Source organism: Procambarus clarkii, chromosome 9, assembly GCF_040958095.1.
Source record: "Procambarus clarkii isolate CNS0578487 chromosome 9, FALCON_Pclarkii_2.0, whole genome shotgun sequence".
Lineage (NCBI taxonomy): Eukaryota > Metazoa > Arthropoda > Malacostraca > Decapoda > Cambaridae > Procambarus > Procambarus clarkii.
Genome location: NC_091158.1, coordinates 21,629,447 through 21,642,430, shown reverse-complemented (window position 1 = coordinate 21,642,430; position 12,984 = coordinate 21,629,447). Strand labels below are relative to the sequence as shown.

The window sequence follows — 12,984 nt, the reverse complement described above, 5'->3', positions numbered from 1 at the left end:
CAAGATGCAAGAGCACTAGTCAGAGGGATAGAAGCCCTAAACAAGAAAATATTCAACACAAAATATGCAGTCATATTCAATAAATTATATATACATATGCATATATATATATATTATATAAATATATAATTATGTGGATTATGATCAAATCCACAAGGGCGTGATGAGGGATCCTAGTAAGGACAGTAGCACTCCAGGATGCAATTCTTAGCCGGATCTCCCAGTCCGGCTAAGCCTAAAGGATATACGTGTGTATACAGAGCACATCTGAACACATGGGCCAGAGCACAGCACTTGCCAACATTTGTGTACGTTCAACATTACTTAAAGAGAATCTGTTCATTTTCCTTTTCCTGCAGTAACTTTCAAGTCTATAATAAAAGAACGTCTATAGTTAGACCACAGGTGGAGGCGAGGAAAATTCACATTTGCATAATCTAACCTTTGTATCTCCTCAAGAATGTTGGAGCCTCACGCTCAAGGCTCAACAATGGAACCTGTCTGTTAACCTGGCACCTCCTCAAGGAGGCGCCTCGTTAATATTGCCGCGGGATATAGTTCAGAATTTCTTTTGAATATGTATTTGTTTGAATATTGTGAGTACGTAACGGCACTGGGTGTTTCTTTTATTAATATTATTTTTTCTACCACAAACGTGGCCACACACTTACAATGCTAACCAGCATATATACATTGTTTTCTGTTCTCCATGGGCAGGGTTAAAGATCTGTTAAACATATAGCTCTGTGATTTATTGAACAATCAACAACAGAAAGTGATTATAGTGTTCTTAAAATTGTCACTTGGCGATCAGTGCTCTCGAAGGAGAGAGGGGGATTATAGATGACGTCAAATCAGGTTCCAGTTCCACCCGTACAACCCGCTGGAGTCTGATCATTCTGTTCTGTTCATCTTACAGTCTGTTCCGTTCTCTGTTCTGTTTCATCTTACAGTGTAGTGGCAAAGCGCGTGGGCCCTGGGATAGAGTCCCATTTTTTTAGTTTTACACCCCAGAAAATAACTTCATGTTAACTGATTATACTTATAGTTATTAAACTACGTTATTAATTACAAAATCAGGCTGGGTATCACTGAACACGTGAGGGGTAACACGTGAGGCTTTAGAGTATTCAATCATGTAAAAAGAATTCATACGTGATCCCGCAACATCGAATGTGCAGATGTCTGTCTTAAATGTTCCATAACTGACAACATCCTTCTCCTTATCCCTCACAACCAGATTGTCACCTCACAACCAGATTGTTCACTAACCTGCCTAAGTGTTGACCTGGTTGGGCTTCCGCGTAAGGTTAATAGTTTACTTAAACCGTCAAGTTAATATCTAGTCAAGGACCAGCTACTGTCCTTCACCGACAAAAATGTGACCATGCATCATCAGGCCTGCTTATCCCTCTCCTTATAATCACGTCAAATTTGTTTTAAGAAGCGCCTACACAAGCCTGTGCTCGTCTTAGAGCTTGTAAGGTTGAGTTTCAGCTCCTAGGTCCCCCGCCTGATCCGCTGTGGATCGTCAGTGACAACCCCTCTCTCTGTCGTACGGACTTACGTGCCGAGCGCTCTGTGCAGCAAAGCAGCGCATTAGGCTTTATGCGAGCTGGAGTTTAGCCCATCAAACACTGAATTCAACGAAGACTAAGCTTGTGTGGAGAGTTTGTGGGAGACGCTGAACGTTGTGTCGGTGAGGCAACCGTGCACTCAGCACCTAGTTCACCAGTTTCTCTGCCCTCAAGCACTCACACGCTCCACAGTCATGTATACACCATCACGTAGTTGAATCCCAGGTTACAATGATTTTGACCATGCCGTGATGAAGTTATGACATGAAACATACCATCACGTTTCAAGAGGCAAAGTACGGCGAGAATATCACTAAACCACCCCCATCCCACCCTCTTTTACCCCCCCCCCTTCCCCTTTCCTTCCTATCCTGTCCGTCGCCCCCCTTACCCCCCATCTCCCTACTTTCCCCCTCCCCTCTTTTCTGTTTGGTCTCCACCCTCGAATAGACAGACTTTACACACACACACACACACACACAGATGCACTTGTCATGTGCATCTGTGTTATATATATATAACACAGATGCACATGACAAGTGACAGTTACAAAGACAAAGAGTTTTATAGACAGAAAAGTTTTATAGACAGTCACCAAGGACGGTGGTCCTCAGGCCAGGTTGAGACAGAACTATCGACATCACCTACAGGTAATAATTTAGAGGAGGAGGAGGAGGAGGAGGGGATAACGAGCTGAGACCTTACTAAAATACCTCTAACATACCGGTGCCATACGCACATTCTGATAACATTGTATATTTACAAAACTTTATTACACGATATATTAAATTAACGCACACTTAAAACAGATTTAGTGGATCATTACTTGTGCTCTCGCTGGAGTGTGTTGGGCAGCGACCCTCTCTCCTTGTGTACCGCTACACCCCCCTTCCCTAAACCCCCTCATGACCGGCTTCTGTCCATGGTCGCTGCCCCTCTCCCTCCTCCCCCCTGAACATGTCTGGTTACTCCCTCAGCCTCATTCTCGTCCTCTCTTTTGGCTCATTTTTTTCCCCATCTATGAACTTCCAACACCAAACATTCATCATTTTCCAGACAGTACGGCACAATAACGTGGCGGAAAATTTGACACCCAACCCACACATCTGAAGATGAAGGAGTGGCGACGGGTTGGTTCGTCAATGGACCAGTCATCAAGTCATCATTTTCTCTCTCATCCTCAGGTCCGCAAGGCTCGGTCCTAGGACCACTACTCTTCCTAATGTCTAAAAATAACTAACCCAAGGGAGCTGGACCGAAACGTCGTCACTTTATTTTCAGATGTTAGACCAGGTTACAAAAGTAGAACTTTTGGGGGGAGTAGAACTACTCTCGAAACCCACTCCAGGTATAGCAATGTTTTGCGGGCGACGCAAAGCTAATGAAAAGGGGAAAATGTCTAGGAGAACTACAGAAAGTTTAAGAAATAATTATCAGCATTTGACAAGCACATCAACATCCACTTTTGTTACTCCATACAACCTATAACATTCACAACACTAATACCGGAGCAAGAGAAAGGTCAAGTCTCAAGCTTACCTTACTGTTGTGTTACGTCTTACATTACTTACCTCTCTTGTCGTCAGATAAAAGTCTGGAGATAACAAGATACCCTTGTCTGATAGCTTTATCCATGACAATATATCTAACAGCTTTACCCATAACAATATGTCATATCTGTATCTAATGCCACAACACCATATTCTTGTGTATATTTTGCCCAGCTTGTTAGGTATTTAAAATAATAAAACTGTCTATCACACCTCTTATTATCCACGTGAGAATAATAATAATACTGAACTAGAAAGGTAGGGTGTAGTGAAATGCTTAATAATACAAAAGTATAGCATGAAAAATGCCATAATGAACACTTCCTTCCAAAGTACTAACACTCCCCAAGGAGCGTGTATGATACTGGTCTCGAACATACAGATCAGCACACTGGTGGAACAAACTGTGGAGAACAAATGATCAATGTTCTGAAATCCTAAAGTGTGACTCACTCCATCTCCTGTTACTCACGACTCGAGTATCGGTCGGTATGAAAATGTTACCTTCCACTTGCTTTCATCCTTCACTTGTGATACCATAAGCTGCTGACGCGAGCCCGAAACAACGCGTAGTGGCAACATTTTAGTGCACACGTATCAGGCTTTCATCACCTGCAATGGTGGTTAAACAAAGTACTGTTTGGCAGTCTTGTTGATGCAAGTATCAGTTCCATACCTACTCCTTGCACTCTTAACGCCACAATTATGTCATTCTACTAAACTCCTCTGTTTTAATCAGAACTCAAGTTCAGAGTTAGGTAATATGAGACAGATATTTCCTCTTAGACCGGACCGGGTCGCGGGGGACGGTATTGCGGGCACACTGCAATACGGATGATAAAGAGAAAATTGGTTGTTCTGTAGTCCTCGGGTTCCCTAATCAATCTATCACGAAAGGTTAGCAGGCCGAGAGCTTTCTCCTACCATAGCTCATGGTAAGCCTTACCCTACTAGTTTACCACGGAACACGACCCGCCAACCGGTTAACAACCAGGTATCCGATTACTGCTGGGTGAACAGGAGTGAACATTTAAGGAACGGTACCCAGCCGACCACCTCTGACAAGGAATCGAACCCTAATGAAATCGCTGGCGAGGCGTGGGGAAGGAGGAGAGCTACCACACCGTCACAGGGACTGACATATATAATCACATAAACCAGACTACAAACCACAGCCCCGCTCCTGTGCCAGCTAAGTCTACTACGGGCTCACCATAGCCCGTGCTACTTGGAACTTTTGTTCCCAGTAGCTGAATCTTAAAACAACAACAACGACTACAAGCCCTGGATAGGGCTTGACGAGTGACTAACGATCCATCATTGTTTGACCCGGTGCAAATTGGAGACTTGGATGTAAGAGGAGTGACTGATCGTGCTCTAGGGGAAAAAAAACATGGCGCTGAATAACTTAACCGGTTCCAGTACCCGGCCTAACTCCACATTCCAACATGCACAAATTTAAGAAAACAATTTACAAACTTAACTATCAAAAATGTAAATAAAATGGTCGGTGTTCTTATGCTGCAATATACTGTTACAAAGATACAAAGGTGTTCAGATACACAGTAAAGTGTGTTCTTATGCTGCAATATACTGTTACAAAGACACAAAGGTGTTCAGATACACAGTAAAGTGTCAATATTAACAATTGTAACTAACAAACATTTAATACAACTATATATTTCCATCAAGTGACAGGATGAACTTATCGAGGTTTCTTGCTAACTGGAGGTGTTGTACATGTTGCTATGACGGTGTGTCCACTCACAGGATGCGTGACGCTGCCCAATACTGTCACTATGGCGGTACATTCACTCACAGGATGCGTGACGCTGCCCAATACTGTCACTATGGCGGTACATTCACTCACAGGATGCGTGACGCTGCCCAATACTGTCACTATGACGGTACATTCACTCACAGGGTGAGTGACGCTGCCCAATACTGTCACTATGACGGTACATTCACTCACAGGATGAGTGACGCTGCCCAATACTGTCACTATGACGGTACATTCACTCACAGCATGAGTGACGCTGCCCAATAAACTCATTGGTGGATTACCTGAGTGGTTATCGTGAGTAACATGAGTGTATGTTTGAGCGGCTAACATATGGCCAGTAATTCTCCAGAGATAAGGGATTAGGATGTGCCCAGCGGATGCTGGTTAGGGAGTATATATATATATATATATATATATATATATATATATATATATATATATATATATATATATATATATATATATATATACACACCGTGTAAAATATACAATATATTATGTATACTTTAGGGGTGTTTCTTAAGCCTCTCTGTGTACCCCTGCAAATTCGGTAGTCACACTGAAGAGAACTAGCACGTACAATGCCAACAAGTTCACAACATGCTGAGAGAGAAGAACGATTCACAAGTACCGGTAATGCTTTCGTACACTCTTCATATCGCTGCAGCTGCCTTACAAACTTATAATTAAACTAACGCACACCATAATAAATCGTCAAGTAGAAGCGGCGAGATTACAGTGGAATAATAAAGGGGTTTTTAACGTACTCGTGAAGAGCATAGGTTGGTCTTGAGCGCTGTCAACCTCAGGAGCATTCTTGGGGCATACCTGGAGAGGGTTCTGGGAGTTCTTCTACTCCCCGAGCCCGGCCTGAGGCCAGGCTGGATTTGTGATAACTTGGTCCAACAGGCTGTTGCTTGGAGCGGCCCACAAGCCCACATATCCACTACAGCCTGGTTGGTCCGGCACTTCTTGCAAGAACGTATCCAAGTGTTTCTTGAATACATTCACCTTTGTTCCAGCAATATTTCTAATGCTTACTAGGAGGATGTTGAACAGCTGTGAACCTCTGATGTTCAGTGTTCTCTGATTATGCCTATGGCACCTCTACTCTTCACTGATTCTATTCTGCATTTCCTTCCGTATCTTTTGCTCCAATATGTTGTTATTCTACTGTACGAATTTGGGACCTGGCCTTCAAGTATCTTCCATGTATATATTATTTGATACCTCTCTCGTCTCCTTTCCAAAGAGTACATTTTGAAAGCATTGAGACCGTCCCAATAATTTAAATGTTTTATCGTATCTATTCGTGCTGTATATGTTCTCTGAATTCCCTCTAATTCAGAGATCTCTCCTGCTCTGAAAGGGGAAGTGAGTATCAAGCAATACTCAAGACAGGACAGCACAAGTGATTTAAATAGTATTAGCATTGCTGTGGGGTCTCTGGATTTGAACGTTCTCATAATCCATCCTATCATTTCCCTGGCCGCCGCTATACAATATATTATGTATACCCTTCGTTAAAATAACCTTCGTTATGTGTCACGTCACACATAACGAAGATATATTTGCTTCGTTATGTTCACTAAATGTCAGGTCGTTAGATATCATAATTCCCAGATCTTTTACATGTTGCTTTCCTTCTATGAGTAGGTCTGATTGTGTCCTGTACCCTGTGTTTCGTTTAAGTTCCTCGTTTCCACCATACCTAAGTACCTGGAACTTGTCACTGTTAATATGTTATTTTCAGTTGCACAATCGAAGACCTTATTAATATCTGCCTGCAGTTTTTCAGTGTCTTCTACAGAGGATAATTTCATGCTGGTTTTTGTATCGTCTGCAAAGGATGACAAGAAGCTGTGACTAGTATTTTTGTCTATATCTGAGATAAGAATGAGAAACAGCAGCGGTGTACCCCAGGACTGTGCCCTGGGGTACAGAGCTTTTCACTGCTCTTGGGCTTAATCTTAGTTAGGTTATTAAAACCCCCACAATACCTTACTCTCCAACCTGAAAGAATACTTGATACTTTACTCCTGAATATACCCGCCCCAGGGTATATACCTAGAATTGACCTATGACACTTTGAGACACCTGACCATCAGAGTATAAACGACCCCTCATCCCAGACCAGTCTCCACATGACACGCTCCTCCCAAACACACTCCACAGTATTCAGAGGCATCTTGTGCATCGCCCTTTCAAAGATGCATCTCGAGTCTTTTAAGAATCTTCGGTGATTTATGAGTAAATATCAATTCTGAGAATAGGAACAAACGGATTTGTTTGTTGGTAGAGCACCGAAATGCTTACACACAAAGGAGAAGTTCTAAGACTGAAACAATAAATAGAAAGAGCAACTCACTGGAGGGGCAAGAGTGTGGTGGCCAGCCAAGCCAAGGAGGTCGGTGTGCGGGTGCTGACATAATCCTTCACAATCTCTACCTCCATAATAGGAAAATAACCTGCTTGTTATATATGATATTCACACTACCAGTATAGTGACCTGGTCCCAGAGTGAGCGTACCCATCCCCCACAAAGGAGGTCACTTGTTTATTAAACTATACAATTGGAAGCCGGTCGGCCGAGCGGACAGCACGCTGGACTTGTGATCCTGTGGTCCTGGGTTCAATTCCAGGCGCCGGCGAGAAACAATGGGCAGAGTTTCTTTCACCCTATGACCCTGTTACCTAGCAGTAAAATAGGTACCTGGGTGTTAGTCAGCTGTCACGGGCTGCTTCCTGGGGGTGGAGGCCTGGTCGAGGACTGGGGGTGGAGGCCTGGTCGAGGACTGGGGGTGGAGGCCTGGTCGAGGACCGGGCCGCGGGGACACTAAAAGCCCCGAAATCATCAAGATAACCTCAAGATAAGATGGGTACTGAAACAAGGGGGGCCCCCTTGCTTATAATTAGCGGGACGTGTTCGGACGTGACAAGGAAGGAGAGGCTCTCACCCAGCGCGCCATCATCACACATGCAGCCCCGCTCCTGTGCCAGGTAAGTCCACTACGGGCTCACCATAGCCCGTGCTACTTGGAACTTGTTCCGAGCAGCTGAATCTATAACATCATCATCATCACACATGATGGATGGTGATGTACCGTCACTCCCGGTGAATACAAACAATGCACGAGAATATATCCCACTGACACGTCACACATTATGATGTGTTAATATGTACACATTTATTATAAGATATGCAATACAGACTCGGTAAGCTTTCAAATATCAGATAATAGGAATCTTCAAGCAACGAATAATGTCATGTATGAGGTTTGGCAATACAAATATTGACCACCAGTCCGTATTGACCAATAAAGGATGGAGGAGTGATCAATTATGACACAGTTTGTATGGCGTAACCACTACTGAACACGACACGTCCCCCACCCCCCCTTGACCCCACAAATCATAGCAGTTCACACCACTTCATCAGCGACACACTCCCAGGTTACTTGGCTGGAATGGGGGAGGGGAGGAGGGGGAGAGGGAGGGGAGAGAGAGAGAAAGATTCTCTTTTCTTTCTCTCTCTCTCTCTCTTTCCTTATCTTTCTCTCGAAAGAGAGAGAGGGAGAGAACAAAATACGAAAGTCTGAAAATGACGCTTTGGTACCTCACTCACTCAAGTCAAACATGGGGACAAGAACAAACATTTGCCTCTTTTTTTTCCATTTCCGCACAGACAAGTTTGCCATACAGAACAAACATAAATTTACAGTTTATTAAAAACCAAACCTGCGACGCACCTCAAACAATCATCATCATCCCCCATGAAGCAAAACTCCAGTTGCACCTCACTCCGTACCACCCCCCCCCTAACAAGGGGGCACAGAGATCAACGAGCCGAGAGAAAAACTAAACGAGGCGGGTCAAACGTCAAGTATACCCGCCCTGCCCTGCCCCGACCTTCCCACCCCCCTGATAACCACCGTTTCTAACTGGGGCGTCTCTGGCCATTTCGTGTGCGGTTCGTAGTTTTGGTCATTTATTATGCACCCGATTCCCATTGGGTGAGCGGTGGTGGAAAGGTTTATAGCGGCAGGTAATGGACTCGGGAACTTAAACTAAAAAATGCATTTAGCTAAGCTAATCTTGTTTAGCTAGCTAAACAAATTATATATATATGAAAATGAGGTGTGAAAACGAACCTTGGTGGAGAAAAACATGAAACATTGAGAAGATTCGTGTTAGAATCATTAATCTTACCCATTCCGTCATATTCAACAACATATGTTTACAAGAAAAACTGCTACCAAAATATACTTTCAGTAGCAGGGGAGACATGGGAGTGAATATAATGAAAGCGAAAGAAAGACCCATTATATGTATAAATGTATTTTAAAAAAATTGGGATGTAAACTACATCCTTTCTCAAGGTACTGTATACATTGTTGGCTTATATAGTGAATATAATTACAACACCAGAAGCATATATATACACAGGGTAACAACGGCAGCATATAAAAAACTAGCAAGTTCAAGAACGGTATCTAAAAATCCAAATAAGGACTCTCAACACAAGTCACATAGCCTATGCGAGACCAATACTATTACTTCCTACTTTGTTTCGGAACCACAACGCACAAGAGACATATCAGTTTAGAAGACGGTGTTTGGAAAAGCAACAGCCGTTGTGAATTTTCTAAATTATCTCAAAAAAGCAACACTGAGGAGATTCCCATCAGAGTTCCCATCAGAGCTTTGGGGAAGCAGAGACGCTAGGCTACAAAAGTCGCGACGATAAAGTACACGAGGCTTATGCTTTTTTCAAACGAGTTTTTAACTTTATATTAAAACCTTAACTTGTCAACAGCACGAGGAACACATACTAAATACAAACCCAATTAAATCACAGGGCAATGGAGACATAGTAAAATCAATGATCTTTAAAGGTGATCCAATCAGTTACGTCTTGGCAACACTGATAAATGTCAGAATAATATTAATATAGGTTACCTTTTCATCCATATTATATCTTGAGTAAACGTGACTGAGGAGCTGTCCTGATAGGACAGCTCCTCAGATATCAGGGGAGGGAGCAATTATACCGCCGTTATCACAACCGGATACCCGCCGACGAAACTGTCAGGACGAAACCAACATAAACCTGGCATTTCCCAGTGATCATGCATCATCAATTAAACCCCGTCAATCAACTCCTCAAAACATGACGTTTATTTACTTGAGCTATCAGCACTACAAGGGCATGTCCTTCCTGAATTAGGTTTGTTTAAAGAGGCTGACCAACGTCCGCTGCTGTGCCTGCCACTCCGGCCACCCTCATGGTGTAATGCTCTAGCTACCGGACATGCACCACGTCACGCCGGTGCTCGACACAACCAATGATTCATAAGGACAGTGCATTCAAGTGCTTATCATACTGAACAGCTTGCGTTACCCAATCGTATTTTTCTTCCTCTCTAAATGCCTGGCTTGTTTACCACTCGGCACAGGGCAAACACACCACGTGAAGGGACCGATGACTGAGGCTCCTTGCCTTGCCAATTTATTACTGAGGCTATCCCACTGTTTACACCACGTCACTCACAAACACTGCTCTTGGCTCGCATGCCACACAATGTCAACACTCCCGTCAAATTGAAGGTGAGGATAACCAAAAGTTATCAAAACAATATGGCGTGCTTTTGACAACAATCCCGAGCGAGAGTGACAGTTTACCTTCCGTCAGGTTAAGTGTAAACACAATAGTACTGATGTAAATCTACTTCCAGTTCTAAAGAGTCATTTAAACCCAGTGGTCCTGGAATAACGTTGTCCCAGTGGACAAAAATATCCATTCATTTTTCACTTCATTTATTTATTATCCATCCTATACCCATCCCGTGGACGGTGGTGGAAAGGGTTACAGAGGTGCATAATGGGTTCAGGAACTGAACCCCTTAGTTTGTTTAGGTAAACAAGTGACACTCTTGTGATGCTAGTTACACAATTGTTAATGTTACAAATAAATGCAAACATATACACAAACAAGAGTAACGTTCATTCAACCTTGCTGCTGGATGTTTTGCCCACTGGAACACCTTATGAGTGTAACCAACATGATGTGTATGAAACATACTTCAGATTGAAAGATGTTTATTTTTTGGAGGTGTTGGGTGGTGTTGCCGGACTCATCACGGAACTATTCTCATGCACACACACGAGTGGTGACAGCCCTCGTTTACACCAACCCCAAATTAAATGGCTAAGGGGGTTCAACAACTTATACAAGTCCGACACAGGAATACGTTAGTAAACTGCCAATGTTTAATAATGGTTAGCAGAGCTAGTGGCCACGTCCTGTCACTCTCTGAGCGGCTAGATGTAACATATATTATTATACTAATCTCATTGTGTTAAGTATAACAGGGGCGGCAATTAGCGCGGACAGTGGGCCACAGTAGATGGCCCACTAGTGCTTGATGGTCCTATTTGCTGGCCTGCGTGTCAATACAGTATCCCATCGAGTCTTACAACATACAAGGACCCCAGGATGTAAATCTGTTAAAACCGAGAGCTGGAGCCCTGCGCTGGCTACTTAATGATACACAAGAAGTCATTGGAAAAACGTAGCAGTACTAGAAAGTTGGAAGAGACTCAGTAGGGAGACTCAAATACCATGCAAGAGGATAATGGATCATTTGGAGAGAAGATCCTTTATAACCCAACACCAGCATGGGTTGAGGGGATGACAAATCCTACCTCATAAACTTAATAGAATTCTATGATCAGGAGACAAGTCAGATAAATCATATTACTGTACCTCATATGAGACAAGTGCTCAAATTGGAGAAACAGGCAGGAGTGACAGTGAAGGTGCTTCACTAGATAACAAGATAATGAGTCCCATTACAAGGAGAGGCTTTACAATGACGAAACGTTACCAGCGGAGTCCCACAGGGCTCAGTTCTAGAGACTAGCTGGTTTATGATCTATATAAACGACCTCCATGTGGGAATATGCTCCTTAATGTTTACTAATGGCACACATATTACGAGGATATACGACTGAATACTGCAAGAAGCTACAGAGGTGATCTGCGCAAACTGGAAAGAGACCCAACATGTGGCTACAAGAGTTTACCTCAAGTACATAGTCATGAGGCTTGGTCCTTGAAACAGAAAGTTTAAAATGAACGACAAAACCCTCCTGGAATCGGGCAGAGAACATGTCCTTGGAATTGATATCACACTGAATCAACATTACATGGGTGTCGTCGTCTATACAGGTGCTGTTGGCCAACATAAGAACTGCAGTTAGAAATATGAATAAAAAAGTGTCTTAAATTGTCACCAGGTGTAACTTAAATATCTTAAAATTTCGCTTACATTTTCCCTCATTTCATAGGTGGCACATGCCCTTAGTGCCAACCTTGTTAAGAGTTTATTCAGCTGTTCTTGAATATTTTATGTATTAGGCATGTGTTAGTAATGTGACGTCTGTTAAGAACCAGTTATATCTCTAACATCTTGTGTGTCCTTTGTAGCTGATTACGTATGCCATTGTCACAACCCCTTACCCCCCCTGCCCTCCTTCCTTCCTTCCTTCCTTCTCCATCCCCCCCCCCCCACCGAGAGCGCATCTCCGTGCCCCGACTACAGGTAGAGCGGCTGACCATGAGTCACTACTGAGAGGAACACAGTCTGATCATCAGTGCCTGACTTGTCTCCCTCCCTCCCTGACAAGTAGCTCTCCCCCACTCTCGCTCGCTCGCTAACTTATCGTCACCTCTTAAAGGGTTGACCAGTAGTAATGGGAGTTTCAACCCGAGTAATTTACAGGGTAATTCTTACCCCCCTGTTCTTGTTCACTTATAATCCTAAAACATGATCAGTGAGTCTATTTACATCAGTCTCCAATTACTGGCTGATATAAGGGGGTAAATGGAGATTAAATACATCCCGAACAAAGGTTTCCAGCTTGTACCAGGTCGTATAAACTTTGTAACTATACATGCTTTGATTATAGCTGATCAAGGGGTATAACCCCACCGGCTGGCCTGCTTCAGGAAACGATAGGTGTTGTGATGAATAATAGGATTGCAATGAATGCAAGACGATTTTCCATGTCC

General features: G+C 43.2%; 1 protein-coding gene across 2 annotated transcripts in view; it reads right to left on the bottom strand.

Annotated features, from left to right (window-relative positions):
• Positions 1-12,984, bottom strand: part of LOC123766171 (lysosome membrane protein 2) — a 58,859-nt gene that overhangs the window by 4,595 nt on the left and 41,280 nt on the right. The window lies entirely within an intron of this gene.